Source organism: Giraffa tippelskirchi, chromosome 1, assembly GCF_054371585.1.
Source record: "Giraffa tippelskirchi isolate mGirTip1 chromosome 1, T2T-mGirTip1v1.2.pri, whole genome shotgun sequence".
In the NCBI taxonomy this organism is placed as follows: Eukaryota; Metazoa; Chordata; class Mammalia; order Artiodactyla; family Giraffidae; genus Giraffa; species Giraffa tippelskirchi.
In genome coordinates this window covers 846,558-862,004 of record NC_137275.1, presented here as the reverse complement: position 1 = coordinate 862,004, position 15,447 = coordinate 846,558, and positions in this window count along the sequence as shown.

Here is a 15,447-nt window from a genome sequence, read left to right as displayed (position 1 = left end):
GGCCTTATTATTATAGTAATAATGAGGGCCGCTGATTTGATCTCTCCTTCCACAATAGCGCACACGCCGCTACATAAACAGCCAAAGTCCTTTGTCCCTGTGGGCTGTTTGTGGGTAATTAAAATCAATAGGCTCTTCCTCACAGACCTCCTTAGCCTCCTCCAAGCTCAGGGCTCCAGGCGTTTCGGACCAGCAAATGCTCCCCACCCGCTGCTGGGGGCCCTCCTGCCCCAGCACTTTTGGAAACCGCGACGGTCCCAGAGGTGTCAAAAGTTGGGAGAGGTGGTCCAGGAAGCTGGTGCTGAGGTCTGTGTCTGAGGGTACAACCCCAAGCGAAACCGACGCGGGGGCCCCAGTGGTGATCACCGGCACGACCCCAAAGCGGGGGCTCCCCTGGGCTCAGGGTCTGGGAGGAGGGACTCAGAAGGGGCTCCCGCACCCCGGTCTGGGGACGGCTGCCTCCTCCCACTCTGCCTTCTGCGTCTGTGGACCCGTAAACCCCGGGAGCTGGTGGGGGACAGGGAGGCCTGGCGTGCTGCTGTTCACGGGGTCGCAGAGGGTCGGACACGACTGAGCGACTGAACTGAACTGAAGTGAAGCCCCGGGAGGCACGCGACCGCCTCCCCGGCGCCCTGCCTGGTATTCACATCCCGTCCTGTCCCGGGACGGCTCCTGGGAGGCCTGGCCCAGCCTCCCAAAGGCTGCTCAGCAGACAGGCACCCAGGGGCCTCTGCATGCCAGGTCCACCCAGGCCCTCGGGGCTCACACAGGAGGCCCGAGGCACACACGCACACATGTGCTCACGCCCCTCCTGCAGCCTGGTGGCCCTGGAGCTCCCCTCTCCAAGCCCAGTGCAGTCAGCCTCGGTCCGAGGCCTCCAGTGCAGCCTCGGTCAGCCTCGGTCCCCGCTCCCTGTTCCTGGCAGCCGCCTGGTCATGGGCAGAGAGAGGCGCAGCCTCCGGGCTAGGTGCCACGAGAGTGCCAGTGTCCCCTGAGTGGACCCTCGTGGCCAAGTTTAGCATCCAGGAAAGCAAGCTCCCGCTCTAGCCTGGGAGCACTCCGGCCCCTGGACTGGGGGGGACGCTGGAGGACGTGGCAGTCACGTGGCAGCCCCCTCTCAAGGCCGAGGTGGGCCCCCCCGGCGGTCCTGGAGGTGTAGGCGGGGACTTCAGCAGGTGCGGACGAGGCCAGCCCCGGGCCAGGCCCCGGGGCTCAGCCGCCAGCGGCTTGGGCAGGAGCTGGCTCAGTGTCGTCCTCGGCGTCTTTCCAGCCCTGGAGGCCGTCAGGTCAGTTGGCTCCAGGGCACCACCGCCGCACCTGCCACCCGTGAGCTGGCTCAGGCCAGGGCTCCTGTCCACCAAGCACAGCTGCTGTGCCAGGGGCAGGGGAGGGGTTCAGGGACTCCCACACGTGGCCCTGGAGGCGAACTGCTCTCAGCAGCGAGGGGCGGCTGCGGCAGGGCACACGGGGCGGGGGGCTCCCGCCGACTCATCTGTCCTGCTCCCTGTCTCTGCTCGAATGTCCACCCAGAACCAGGGAGAAGGGACAGGGCAGGCAGTCAGCCAAGCCGCCTCCTGCCCGCACTCCTGTGTGGCCGTGGCCTGCGGTCACCTGGCTCAGGTGCCAGGCTGTGAGGTGCCCTGGGGGGCAGGGGCCACGGGCAGGTCAGTGTCTGCAGACAGGAGACGGGGGGCAGGGTCGCGGGGCACGACCTGGCCGAGCCCCCACCGTGGGCCCTGCCCTCCGGGCACAGGGGCCTGGCTGAGCCCCCACCGAGGGCCCCGTCCTCAGGGCACAGGGGCTTGGCCGAGCCCCCAGCACAGCTCTCTCGCCCCCACGGAGGCAGGCGGAGCAGGTGGGGCCCCAGAAGTCACATCACGGGCACGGTGAGTGCATGGCGGTCTCGACTCTCTGGGGGCACCGGCGGGCTGCCCCTGGTGCCGCCATGCCCGCCCTGGGCCTTGGTGCCTGGCAGCCCTGAGCACAGCGGCTGAACCAGCTGCAAGCCACTCTGCCCTGCCCCGTGCCCAGCACTCGGGTACCCAGTGGGGGCGGGGCCCGTGTGCCGGGCCCGTGTGCCAGGCCCCCTGCTCTCACCCCAGGGGGACGCCGTCCCGTGTTCCAGGCTCCCTCCTGCCAGCCCTGTGCAAGCAGGACAGGGGTGTGCAGACCCCCGCATAGCAGGATCCACCACACAGGAGCCCCGCTGGTGCCCGGCCTGGCCAGCCCACCAACCAGAGGGACAAGGGGTGAGCCCGGGCCAGCTCTTCTGCCCATGGAACCAGGGCCTCCCCCAGTGCCCGCGGACAGCAGTGGGGGCCGGGAGACTCGGTTCTCTACTAAATGGACCGGCTTCTGAGCTCCGTCCTGCTTTGTTAAAGGCAACCTGAGCTTGCAGGCTGGGGCAGGGGTGCTAGTCAGCTGGAGGGACACCTCCACCCGCCATGCGGCCCTCCAGGGACAGTGATCCATGGCCAGTATCAGCTGGTCTCTGTGTCTGTGTGGCCGCTGACCTCCGCGCAGTCGTTGGCTGCTTTTTAATTAACTTCTGCCATCCCACCCCCAGAAAGGAGGCCCCGGAAGAGGGAGGGGTCACCGTTCCTTCTGAAGCCTCTCTGGGCTGCCTTGGGGTCCCTGCCTCCACGCCCCCAGGCCTGAGCCCCCTCTAGCCCGCGGTGCTAGGAATTCCACCATGGGAGACCGCAAGTCCTTCAGCCCTCACGGGCGTCCGCTCCCGTGAAGGTGCGTTTGTGGAGGAGCAGGGGCCTGGGGAGGGCGGACCTTCCGGGGACGCCCCAGGGTTGGGCGGGGGCGAGGCTGTCTGAGCACAGAGAGGTTCCCTTGCAGGAGCTGGAGCTGCCGGCCCTGGGCCCGCTCCCCACAGCGGGGCTGCTTCTAGGCCCTCGTGGCAGGCGAGGACCCTGAGGGCGCCCTGGAGGTTCTGGGCCGTGCACCCCGCAGGCCCCTGGGACAGGCCCTGCTGCAGGGAAGGGCCCGAAGGCCCCCAGTGGGGGTCAGTTACGTGGTGACTGTCCCTGGGGCTCCGGAAACTTCCTCCAGCAAGGCTGCCCAAACGTGAACCCAGCCCCGCTCCCCGCGTAGGCCTGTGCTGGCCAGTGTCCCCGTCCTCCCAGGCCAGGGCCTGGGGGAGAGTAGATGGCACGCGCGGAGAGGAGGGGTCAGGTCAGGGGTGCCTCCCAGAAGCGCAACACTGAACTGAGGCCAAGGTCGTAAGGCTGGAGGTGAGCACGGCTGGAACACAAGAGTGTGAGCCGGGGGGGGCCGGAGGGGGGAGGCAGGAGGGGCTCTGAGGGGAGTGGGGGGTCCACTCTGGGGGGCTGTGCAGGCAAGGCCCCAGCACTTCCTGGACCCCAGCCCGCGGGTCCCTGGAGGGTGGGCAGACACCGCCAGGCAGTTTGCTCCCGGGACCCCAAGTGAATCAGGTGCGGACCTGCTTCAGCATCCCTGAGCCGACCCTGCCCTGCCCCGGCCTCACCCCCGTCCTCACCCCGTCCTCACCCCGTCCTCACCCCGTCCTCACCCCGCCCTCACCCAGCTCTCACCCCGTCCTCACCCCCCCTCACCCCGCCCTCACCCAGCTCTCACCCCGTCCTCACCCCCCCTCACCCCGTCCTCACCCCCCCCCCCGTTCTCACCCCCGTCCTCACCCACCCCCGTCCTCACCCCCGTCCTCACCCCGCCCTCACCCCGCCCTCACCCCGCCCTCACCCCGTCCTCACCCCCGTCCTCACCCCGCCCTCACCCCCTCCTCACCCCCGCCCTCACCCCCCCCGCCCTCACCCCATGCTCACCCCCCCCGTCCTCACCCCCCCCCCGTTCTCACCCCCGTCCTCACCGCCCCCGTCCTCACCCCACCCTCACCCCCCCGCCCTCACCCCCGTCCCCCCCCCCGTCCTCACCCCATCCCCCCCCTTTCCTCCCCCCGACACCGTCACAGGCTCCTGTGCTTCAGCCACGCTGACCCCCAGAACGAGGGAGGAGACGGGGTGGACAGCACCCAGGGCTGCAGAGATGCACACTCACGACCACCAGTGCAACCACAACACTGACACACAACCAGCCACACACACCCTGGCACACACAGCAGCACGGGGTCACCAGCACACAAAGGGTCACCCTTGTGAGCACGTGGAGACTCCCTAGCGCACACGCATGCACACTTGTGAGCACACGCGCACACACGCACGCTTGTGACCACACACACAATTGTGAGCACAGCTCACGGCAGCAGCACCAGCCCACCGCATGGCACACAGGGGCCATGCCTGCCTCACCCCGCGCTGCCTCACACACCAGGTGCCCTCGTGGGACAGCAGGGGCCACGGAAGCCAGGGTGGCCACCGGGAAGACCAGGGCCCATGGCCGTGGGGGCCCTGCAATTCGCTGATGGCCCCCTAGAAGCTGCCCCCAGATGGAAGGTGCCCATACTGTGGGCTCGTCTCGGGGGAGACACAGTCCAGCACAAGGCCACCCGGGCCCTAGGTCAGAGGACGGCGCCTGGTGGAGGGGTCTGGGCTCGGCTACTTCTGTCTGGAGGGGCCGTTGGGGCTCACTGGGAAGCCCCAGGGCAGGCGGGGACCTGGCTGTACCCCGAACTCCAGCACAGGCAGTGGGGGCAGAGCCCAGCCCACGGGCGTCCTGCAGGTCTTCCCTCTGCCAGTCCATCCCCATGCTCGGCCCAGGGCTGGTGGCCCCCGCACGGGGCAGGTCTCGGCGGTTGGCTCCCAGCCGTCCCCCCTCACCCCACACCACCTCGGGGCTCCTCCCTGCCCACACCCAGGGTGAAACCCCCAGGCCGCTTTGTCCCCTCGCTGTGTTGGGCGGTGGCCCCGGTGCTCCCGATGCCAGTTCAGGATGCCCGCTGCTCCGAGGGGCCCGCCTCCCCCGCAGGAGGGGTCTCGGGCCTCCGTGCACTGAATCGGGCCGGGCTGAGGCTCCCCAGGAGCACGTCTGAGCGCCCATCACCATGTCCAAGACTCCTGAGTGGTCATGGCGGGGGCGCAGCAGGCCCGGGGTGGGGGGCGAATCACTGAAGCCAGTCACCCTGAGCGCACTCGTGGGAACGGAGCCTCTTGGAGCTGAGAGCCGCCAGGCAGGGTCTGGCCAGGGGCGGGGGCAGCCAGGCGCCAGGGAGAAGCCAGGATTTCCCAAGTCAGGCCCCTCGGGTGAGCGGTCAGGGCCCCGCCGAGGTTCCCGAGCCAGAGGCGCCCCGCGGCTCAGCGCAGGGTGAGGGGAGCAGCCACTGCCTTCATGCTTTATTCCCTGACAGTATCCATCTTTCCAAATTGATTTTTGATATCCATAGTGACCTGGAAGGGAGACACGGTGATAACTCTCGGAAAGTGGAAAACAATATTATCGCCACAAATATGAATTACTGGCCGCCAGGTTAAATCTACTGTGCGATGAGTTATGTGACCCCAGCGCTCCTATAATTCTTGGGAATTTTATAGAGTCAGGAGAGGACTGTGGACGCTGACAAGCACTTAACAGCCAGAGCCGGCCCCCAACAAGTCTCGGGGCCATTTGATTTAGCCGCCCCGGGCACCACGGGCCACTCGGTTCTGCCTTGGGGGTGGGAAGCGAAGGGCAGCCACTCCCAGACTCAGAGACTTCATTTGTCGGTTCCTGTCGTTCTCGGGGCTGGGGACGCCCGCCTGCCGCCCCGGCAGAGCAGCGGAGCCACCCGGGCCCGGCGGGAAGGGCCATGCAGACCAGTCAGGGGCTCGCTGAGTGACCACACGCCCTCCGGGGGTGGGGGGCCTGTGGAGCTCCTCGGGCCCAGCCCAGAAGTCACAGCCCCCAGGAGCATCCTCCGCTCCCACAGGTGAGGACCGGGGGCCTGGCCGCGGGTGGACCCAGCGAGACGCAAGGCGAGAGCCTGTGGTGAGAGGTGGACAGGCACCCTGGGGGCCGAGCCCACCCCGGGGCGGGCCGCACGGCACGGAGCGGACACCCAGGATCTTGCTTTCAGCCTTGCCTGCAGCTTCCACCCCCCGGCTGAACAAAATGAATGAACAGGCAAACGAGAGAACAAGTGAACACAAAGCCCGACGTGCACGCGAGGCTGGGCTCCCCCCACGTCAGAAGGAGCCTCTGGGGGCCGGGGGAGGGGCGGCCCGTCCAGGCTGGGGTGAAGCCCCACGTGCACGCGAGGCTGGGCTCCCCCCACGTCAGAAGGAGCCTCTGGGGGCCGGGGGAGGGGCGGCCCGTCCAGGCTGGGGTGAAGCCCCACGTGCACGCGAGACTGGGCTCCCCCCACGTCAGAAGGAGCCTCTGGGGGCCGGAGGAGGGGAGGTCCGTCCGGGGCCCCTGAGCCTGGAGGTGGGAAGCCAGAGGCCGGGGCGGGGGACCAGGGGTTCAGGGAGAGGGGGCCACCCGGCTGGGAGAGAGAGGCTGCCGGGCACAAGGTTGCTCAGGGCACCCTCCCCCAAGGCTGCTCAGGGCACCCTCTCCGCAGCGGCAAGGATGGTGCAGGCCCCTGGGTCACGCCTCTGGGACCCCAGCCCCGAGCGGGACTCCAAGGAGGGCCTGGGCTGGGGGCTGCGGAGAGGCCTGGCCCGTTCAGGGTCCCTCGGGCAGAGGAGGACGGTCTGCACTGGGTCCCATGCCCGTTCGCTCCAGCTCGGGCTGTGAGGCCCTTCTGGGGGCTGGTGATGGGGGGCTCCAGGTGGGCTGCCGGGCCCGGCGCTCTTGCCCCGACGTTCGCAGGGACGACTGGGTGTCCTCCCCTCTGCCACTTCCCTGGGACGCTGAGACCCACCCCTGCAGGAGGGGCCTGGGGGCCACACCAGGAGGGGACGGGACACCGGCAGGTGCAGCTGAGGGTGGTGTTTCCCGGGAACCTGCTGGAGGCTGAGCCCCAGAGACCCTGTTCCTGGACTCCGCGGGGTCTCCCTCCATCCTGGGGTCTGGGGCCCGTGCTCTCCTGGGGGGGGGCACCCGGCCATCCTGCCCACATCGGGGGTGCCCTGGGGGCGACGGGCCGGCCTGGGCTCCCCCCGCCCCCTGCAGCACCGCTGGGCAGGGACAGGCTGGCAGCAGGACCTGTGGTGGCCCCCAGTCTCCCATGGAGCCGGAGACAACAAACAGTGTCATTTAATTTACATGACAAAGTACCACCATTACTGCTGACAGAACGCGCTCGGGGCAATTTCCGAAAATTATTTAAACAATGTAGTGAGTTCAATGTCAGCGCTGGCTAATTATGTTTATGCTAATTGTTAATTAGCCCCATAATGGAGACAGTCTTAATTAACAATAGTTATGAGTGTGGGAGGTGGGCTCACTAGCAGCGGGCTCCCACGGCCCCACTCGGGTGAAAGCAAGCCGGGCTGTCTCTGTCCTCAACCCCGGGGGGCACAAGCCATCTGCCCCTTCCTGCCCTAGTGGGAAGGTGCCCACGCCCGCCAGCCGCGGTCCCGGCTCTGCCCACCCCAGGATGGCCTGCAGGCCCAGCGCTCCCCTCCCACGCGGGAGCCACCATCCCCGGAGATAAATGGCAGCAGCAGCCATGGGTGCCCAGCTGGACGTGGGGCCTGGGAGCTGAGGCCAGTGGGGTCCCGCATGACCCCTCGGGTGGGAACGGGAGGCGCCCAGCCCTGCCCAGGGCCCACCCTTAAGGCGGGCTCAGCTCCTCGGACGGACGTCGGGGGGGTGTCCCCTGGGCCCCCTCTGCGGGGTCACCTGGACGTCTGGGAGCCCCAGCAGCAGGTTGTGTGAGGAGAGGGGTCTGTGCAGAACCGGGGAGGGGGGTGCCGCAGTGGGGAGAACAGCCCAGGGCCACCCTGTGGGGGCCGGGCCTGAGCCTGGAGACCATGCAGAGTTCCCACCCTCGGAGGGGACGGTGAGGACAGACAGAAGGACACAGGACGCGCAGGACATCCAAGCCCAGCACTCCCACCTACTCCCTGTGGCCTGTCCACCCGCTGCAGCACAGGCCACGCGCTGGGGGCCGGGCCGGGGGACAGGGCCTTGAGAACGGCTCCCCAGAACGTGAGGGTCGGCACCCCAGTGCTCAGGTACCCGGGACAGGCTGCCCGGCAGCACCAGGTGGCACCAGCTTCCTTTGCTGGGCAGGGTCAGGGCTCGCGGGGACAGCAGGTGGGGGGGGCCAGGGGGGCAAAGGGCAACAGCTCCGTGGAGGGAGGCACACAGCAGTTACACACACACACACACACACGTGCACACACATGCACACACATGCACGCATGCCTGCCTCACGCCAAGCCTCACTGCAGCTCGGCTCTCCTGCTTCCTAGATCTGGAGTCACAGCAGGAAGAGGCTCCACGGGTGATCCCCTCTGCAGGGGTCCCTCACTCAAGGCGGCCGTGACAGGAGGGGCTGAGGGGCCCAGGACAGATCCACCCGAAAGGCTGCGAGCCTGAGACAGAGACAAAGGGGAGGGAGAGACAGAAGCAGGCAGGCAGACAGAAAAACCAAAGCAAAGGGACACTTTCCAGGAACATCTTACCAAAGAAGAGTCAAAAATTTGACCAAACAGTTCTCTATAAAAAGCAATGGATTTGCAGATGACAGAAATGGCCTCAAGAGATGAATCCAGAGTTCAAACCAGAAATACAAAAGCTCAAGAAAGAAGGACAATGAAAGGGAATGACAGATGAGCTGACAGTTCCCAGAGAAGAAGCCAGAGTGAAAAATACAAGCTTCACGTGAGCCACTCGACCTGTTGATTCAAACAAGGGTACTTTGGTTGCAACAAGAGAGGGCACTCCACCATGGAGTGGGGGCCACAGAGTAGGAGCCACGGAGTCGGGGTCACGGAGTCGGGGCCACGGAGTCGGGGTCACGGAGTCGGGGCCACGGAGTCAGGGTCACGGAGTCGGGGCCACGGAGTCGGGGTCACGGAGTCGGGGCCACGGAGTCGGGGCCACGGAGTCAGGCTGCCGGGATTGGTCCGAGAAGCTGACACCCACGAGGCAGGCGAGTGCTGCTGAACCAAACCAACACATGACACTGATTCCAGGAAATTTTAAAAATTAAAGAAAACGTCGCTGAGACTTGAGAATATGGTCCAGGATACGTAAGCCAAGAAAGAGCACAACCAGGGGCACCCACGGGAGAAAAGCGGCGAAACCCGAGTTAGACATCCCGGGGCGGCCTGAGATTCCTCCGAGAGAGAAAGGTCACTGGAAGTGACGACCCTGAAGCGTCACACAGACACTTCCTGAAGGAGCCCCTCAAAGCCGACCCAACCGACCGGGAGAGACGCGGAGACCGCGGCGGGAAGGCCAGCATGGAGCTCCGTGCGGGAAGCAGACCCCTGCGAGCCAGCGGCCACCAGCCTCCGGGGCCGTTGCCGGGAAGCAGGGGGAGGGGGCTGCAGGGAGCCGTGCGAGTGTGGGGTGGCCCCAGAGGAGACGCCGGCCTGGAGCCCGTCTTCCCAGCCCCCCATCTTCAGGGGCAGCAGCTGGTACTGGAGCCCCCAGCCCCTCCTCCAACCCCACCCGTGGCATCCTCTTGTGCAGGCACACTGTGCGTGGCGAGGGCACGGGACACACACACACACACACACACACACCCCCTGGTGCCCACGTCTGCCAGCCCAGAGACAAGAGGCCTTCCCGTCTGGGGACCATCACGGCGCCCCCTCTGCCCGAAGGTCAGGGTCACCGCGTGCCACCCCCTCCCTGGGGGGTCACCGCCCGAGCTCGGCCTGGGGGCTAGGCCTGAGACCCCCTTCAGCCTGCAGGAGGCGGCGCTGGGCTGTATGTGTCCCTTCGTGTGACAGAGCAGAGAGGGGACTCGCGGACCCTGCAAAGCGGTGGCCCCAGTCCCGGCCTTGCTTTATTGCCGGCAACAGCAGTAAAAGCTCCATTTACAGAGCCTCCTGTTCCTGGCTCCCCAGTTTTGCAAGGACAAGGTTTACGAGGAAGCTGACCAAGCCACGTCCTAGGCTCCGGCTCAGGGGGGTGGACGCCTGCGAGGTGCTGGGCTTCGTCGGCATGAAAGCTGGGTGGTGGGAAGCGCCGACTCCCAGACCCACACCCGCCCCAGACGGTGGGCTGAGGTCCCGGCCGCCACCCCGCACGCCCAGGAGGGTCTGGGGGCTCGTGGCCCCTCAGGGTTGCAGCCACAGGCAGGCAGGAGGGGGGAGGTCGAGCGGCTACAGGACTTCACTGGGGGCCTGGGCATCAGACGGGCATAGGGAGGTTCCCCTGGTGGTGCACATTTCAGCACCAGTGAGGAGGGCTCTCAGAGGAGCCCAGGGCGGCCCGTCAGGCAGTGCCCGGAGTCCAGAGTGTGAGGACTGCGTGGTCAGAGAGGGGGTGAGGCCGCCTGGCGGGGGGGGCAGTGTCAGGGGCCGGCAGGGCCCCAGGGGTCTCCCTAGATGTGCGGCGGAGAGGGGCTCTGGGCTCAGGACCCCCGGAAGGGCCTGTCCAGTGGGCAGCCGGTGGGCAGGCCTGGAGCTCAGGAAGAAGGCCTGCCCGGAAGCCTACAGAGGAGACAGGAGGGGTGTGTGGGGCCCCGGGGTGCGGGGCAACAGGAGAGAGCCAAGGGCACAAAGTAGGGGGCTGTGTGGGGCAGCGAGACCACCCTGCAGCCCCACTCCCGAGAGGGCCCCAGCTGACCCGGAGTGCATGGGCCCCACCATCGGGCGGCCTGATGCAGACAGCTGCCCCACCCAGCTGGCCAGGAGGAGCACGGAGTCGGCCCAGCTCTGACCGCCCGCCCTCAGGCCTGGCCTGGCGCTGGGGCACAGTTTGTACCTTGGCCTTGATACAAAGCCGGTGCAGCTGCACAGGCAGAAACACCCGCGGGACCACAACCCTCCTCTGCCTCAGAGGACTGACGCTCAGAATCGACTCCCAGGGCTTCTCTCACAGTTAGCACCTCAGCCCGAGTCTCCTGCCCCTTCTCATCCGTCCTGTAGCTGCAAAACCAAAACCTGCTGCTGGGCATTGAGGTGGACCCAGGACACCCGTGAGCGGCCCCTCCTCTCCAGCGCTTCCTTCCGAGGTCCCCAAGACACGCTCGCAGGTGGGAACACCGGTGAGGTTGGATCTGGAGCCTGCGAGCTCTGGGAGACCCTGGGGTGCTGGGCTGGGTTCCGGGGCGCCTGCTGAGGGTGGGGTGAGGGTCCCATTCCCCCGGGAGGGAGAGCCCCTGAGGACACTGCAGTCACAGCAGCCCCCTGGCCCCGGGTCCCCGTGCTGACCCTCTACCACCCTGGGTTTCCCCCAAAGTGGGCCCAGGCTTCCGGAGGAGCGGGCCAGAGGGACGTGTCTGCACCAACAGGCCCCAGCGCGGAGCTGACTGGTGCTGTGAGGCTGGCTGGGCCAGTGGGAAACCCGCGGGCAGGTGGGCAATGCTGGGGTCTCAGCCCCTCTGCAGCCCCGGCCCAGGGGAGGCTGCCAGATCCCTCATGCCTCTCCCTGATGTCTGTGTCTTGCCTGACCGGACGTGACCCACACCCGCATGGCCTGGGGAATGAGCGCGTCATGGGACTGTGCCTGCCAGCCCCCTCCCCCGAGGAAGGCGGGGCGCCTGCTGCTCCGTCCTGAGTTGGGGTGGGCTCGTGCACAGAGAACGGGCTGCCCCGAGGCTGGGGTCGGAGGGGGACCAGCCGGTGCCCAAGGCCACCGCGTGCCAGTCCCTGGCAGAGGAGCCCCAACGTCTGCAGCCACCCCGCTGCCCTCCCCGCTCCTGTCCCTCCCCTGGCATCTTTCAAGCCCATCCGGGACTCTGCTCCGCAGACCAGGGTTTGGTCGGCAGCCCCTCGACGTCAGCTCCCAGCAGGCGGAGGACGCCCACCCAGCCCAGAGCCCTCTGCCCTGGGGAGAGTCGTCCAGGCTCAGGGACCCTGACCTGGGCCTGGAGCCTGAAGATGGTACGGGTGGCTCCGTGGACACTTCTGGTTGGGGGGCTAGGGCCCGCCAGGCCTGCGGGAGGCCAGACACAGGTGCACGGCCAGCACCGACGTGTCCCCGGAGGCCCTCCCAGAGGCGGGAAGGGTGGGCGGGGCCTCCAGCACCCAGAGCCGGGCTCAGACCCCCTTCACTGCCAGTCGGGGCCCAGTGCTCCTGCAGCCAGAGCCCGCTAGCACGTTTCTCTGTCAGCCCCGACGGCCCTGATTCTGGACCCCGGAATCCAGCTGCCTCTTCAGCGTGCCCACTCGGTTGTGCAGGTCGTTGTGGTGGTCCACCCAGCCCTCGGTCCCTCGCCCAGCCCCGTCCCAGGGGAAGGCCCACCCCACTGTGTCCACAGCAAACCCCCTGGTGCGGGGCCCGCCTGAGCCTGCTCTGCTTCTCTGGGCATGTCTGCCCTCGAGGTGGGACGCTCCCGGGCAGGAAGCACTGACTGTGCTCACTGCTGTGTCCTCAGGCCCTGTGAGGTTTGTTGACCAACAGACTGACCGCATTCTGAAACCGAGCCTTCTGTGGTCCCCAGAGCCCAGCCCTGGCCCTTGGGTTGCTGCCCTCGTTTCGGCTCTCACAGCTCAGACCGTGGGCCCAAGCCTGCAGGAAGCCCCGTTTCATCCAGGTGCGGCGGGGGTGGGGGACCAGGGAAGGCTGACGCACCCCCCCTACAGGCCTACCTGCCCCAGGCCAGGAGCCGCACCAGCTCCCCACAGCGGCCACCCCGACCCTCAGGCCCCTGGCTTCAAGCCAAGCAGTGGCCCTCGGGCGGCTATGAGCCCCGTGTGGAAGCTGTGGCCAGGGTACGTGGTCAGCCACCCTCCCGCTCTGCGGTCCCCGCACCTCCCCTCATACCTCTGCCCGCGAAGGGCCAACAGCCTTGGTGCTGGGGCTCCAGCCCTGGGCCCGAGAGACGGCGCTGAACGAGGGCCTGGAGGCCTCCCTCCCAGGACCAGCCCCCCGGCCTTCCGACATGTGGTCAGCCTGATGGACGAAGCTGAGAGGCCGGGCCTGGGTGCCTCCTCCAAGCCAAACGTGTCGGACACACTTCCAGGACGCCTTCCAGAAGGAAGCGCTTCTGTTCTTGCATCACCTCCTTTACAGATTGGTAAACCAAGGCTGGGGGCCGATGTGGTTGTCACAGATCCCGTTCGTTAAAGGCCCACCCAGTCCACTCAGCTCCCAGGAAGGAGAGCCTCAGACACCAGACGGGGACTTACGGACCCTCACCCGCTGCGGTGGAGAGGCGTCCTGCAGCCCGGGGGTCAGCAGCCCAGACCCCCCCTTGGCAGCCTGTCCAGTTGTGGAGCAGGACAGCCTGGACTCCTTGCTTCCTGGACCCCTGTCCACCAAGTGGTGGTCGGGCTGGGGGACAAGGACCAGGAGAGGTGACTGGAGGCATCAGACCCTGGAGGGGGCTGTCGGACCACCAGTCCCAGACCACCTCCCCCCAGCCACGAGCCCCCCGCCTGCCAGGGCCCGGGCAGGGGCCAGGAACGGCCGGCCTCTCCTGCAGCCTCTGGGGCTCCTGTCCTGTTCTGCATCCTGTGCAGGCGCCCAGGCCTCGCAGCGCTCACCACTGTGCTGCAGGCCTGTCTGTCGAACACGTAGATGGACGGCAAACATGGCGGAGACCAAACACACTGTCACGTGGAGTTTACCGAGAGCCTGCAAAGTGACGGGTGTGGACAGAGGCCCCGCCCAGCGCGCACGGAGGAGGCCCCCGACGGCAGGTGGGGGTGCTTGGAGCGAAGTCGTGTCTGATGGCATCAACCGCCGGTTCAAGGGCCAAGGCAGCTTAAGAAGACGGCCTCTCACGGGGCACAGGCACAATGGGGGTCATTTTAAAGCCAAACACAAGGGCATGCTCCCTTGTCCCCAGGGGCCGCCCGGCCGAGCAGACACACCAGGAGCGGGGCTGGGGTGGTGAGGATGGAAGGGGGAAAAGCGCCACCCTTGGGTCAGTGTAGGGCACAATGGGTGGTACCTCTCTTTAGGAGAAGAGAGGAGAATATGGACAGCCCTGCCTACCCGCCTGTGTTTCCAGAAAAGAAGGATGAGAAGGTGAATGGAACATGAATTAAAGCAGTTACCTGTGGGGTGGAGAGAACAGGGTGGCGGCCAGCAGGGAGGCGAGACCACTGTGGAGGCGCTGGGCCGTGGGGTTTGCACACTGGAACCACAGAAAGGTTGTCTATTACTCTGGCCACAGAGCCAACTCGTTGGAAAAGACCCTGATGCTGGGAAAGCTTGAGGGCAGGAGGAGAAGGGGACGACAGAGGATGGGAGGGTTGGATGGCATCACCGACTCGATGGGCATTAATCTGACCAGACTCCAGGAGATGGTGAAAGACAGAGGTGCTTGGCGTGCTGCAGTCCTTGGGGTCGCAAAGAGTCAGACATGACTTAATGACTGAACAACAAAGGTTTTACAAAATAAAAAATTTAATAAACAAAGAAAATATCAATTCACCAAATTTTAAGACAAAATAGAACCAGTGATCCAAACACAGAAAAAAGGCTCACTTCACCTGACCGCAGCGTCCAGAGTTTTTATTGACACGTATGTGCCGAGTGAAGTGCAGTCTGAGCAAACAAATGAGCTGCACTGAGAAATCTTTATACTCGGCGATCTTCTGACTGACGCAGACAGCAGCGCTGCCGCTTTGAAATTACTGTAGGGTGAGGCACACAAGTGATTATGTTAACATCATCAGGAAGTAGGAATTTTAGCATAAGAGAAGAAAAATGAAATTGCAAATCAAAGAAATGAAATTTAAAAGTGTAATCTTAATAAACTATCTGAAAATGAATCTAAGAAAACAATTCCATTTAAAATCCCATAAAAAATTTTAAGAATAAATGTAACCAAGAGGGTGTAAGACGGGCACACTGAACCTACAAAACATTGCTGAGAGAACTTAAGACCTGATGAGATGGAGAGATAGCCTGAGGTCATGTTTTCAAAGACTTAATACTGTTTTAAGATGACAATACTCTCCAAACTGGTCTTCAGATTCACTGAAATCCCTTTCAGAATCCTAACTGACTTCTTTGTACAAACTGACAATGATTCTGTAATTTTCATGGAATTGCGGGGGACTCAGAATAGCCAAAACAATCCTGAAAAAGAAGGATAAAGTAGAAGGACTCCTTCTGCTCAGTTTCGAAGCCTATGAAGTAATGACCATTCAGACAGCATGGTGCTGCCACAAGGACAGACAGAAGGAGCGTGGACTCGAGTGGAGTCTAGAAACAGCATGTGTCTCTGGTCACTGAGTATTTTCAGTGGTGCAAAGACCAGGCAACGGGTAAGGAACACTCCTTTCAACAAATGGTGTTGGGAAGACAGAATATCTACATGCAAAAGAATAAAGCTTAACCCTTACCTCACACCACACACAAGGATTAACTCAGAATGGATTGAAAACCATGTAAGAACCAAAATTATGTAACTCTTAGAAAAAAAGAAAGTGAAATTGCTTAGTCGTGTCCGACTCTTTGAGACCCCATGGACTGTAGCCTACCAGACTCCTCTGTCCATGG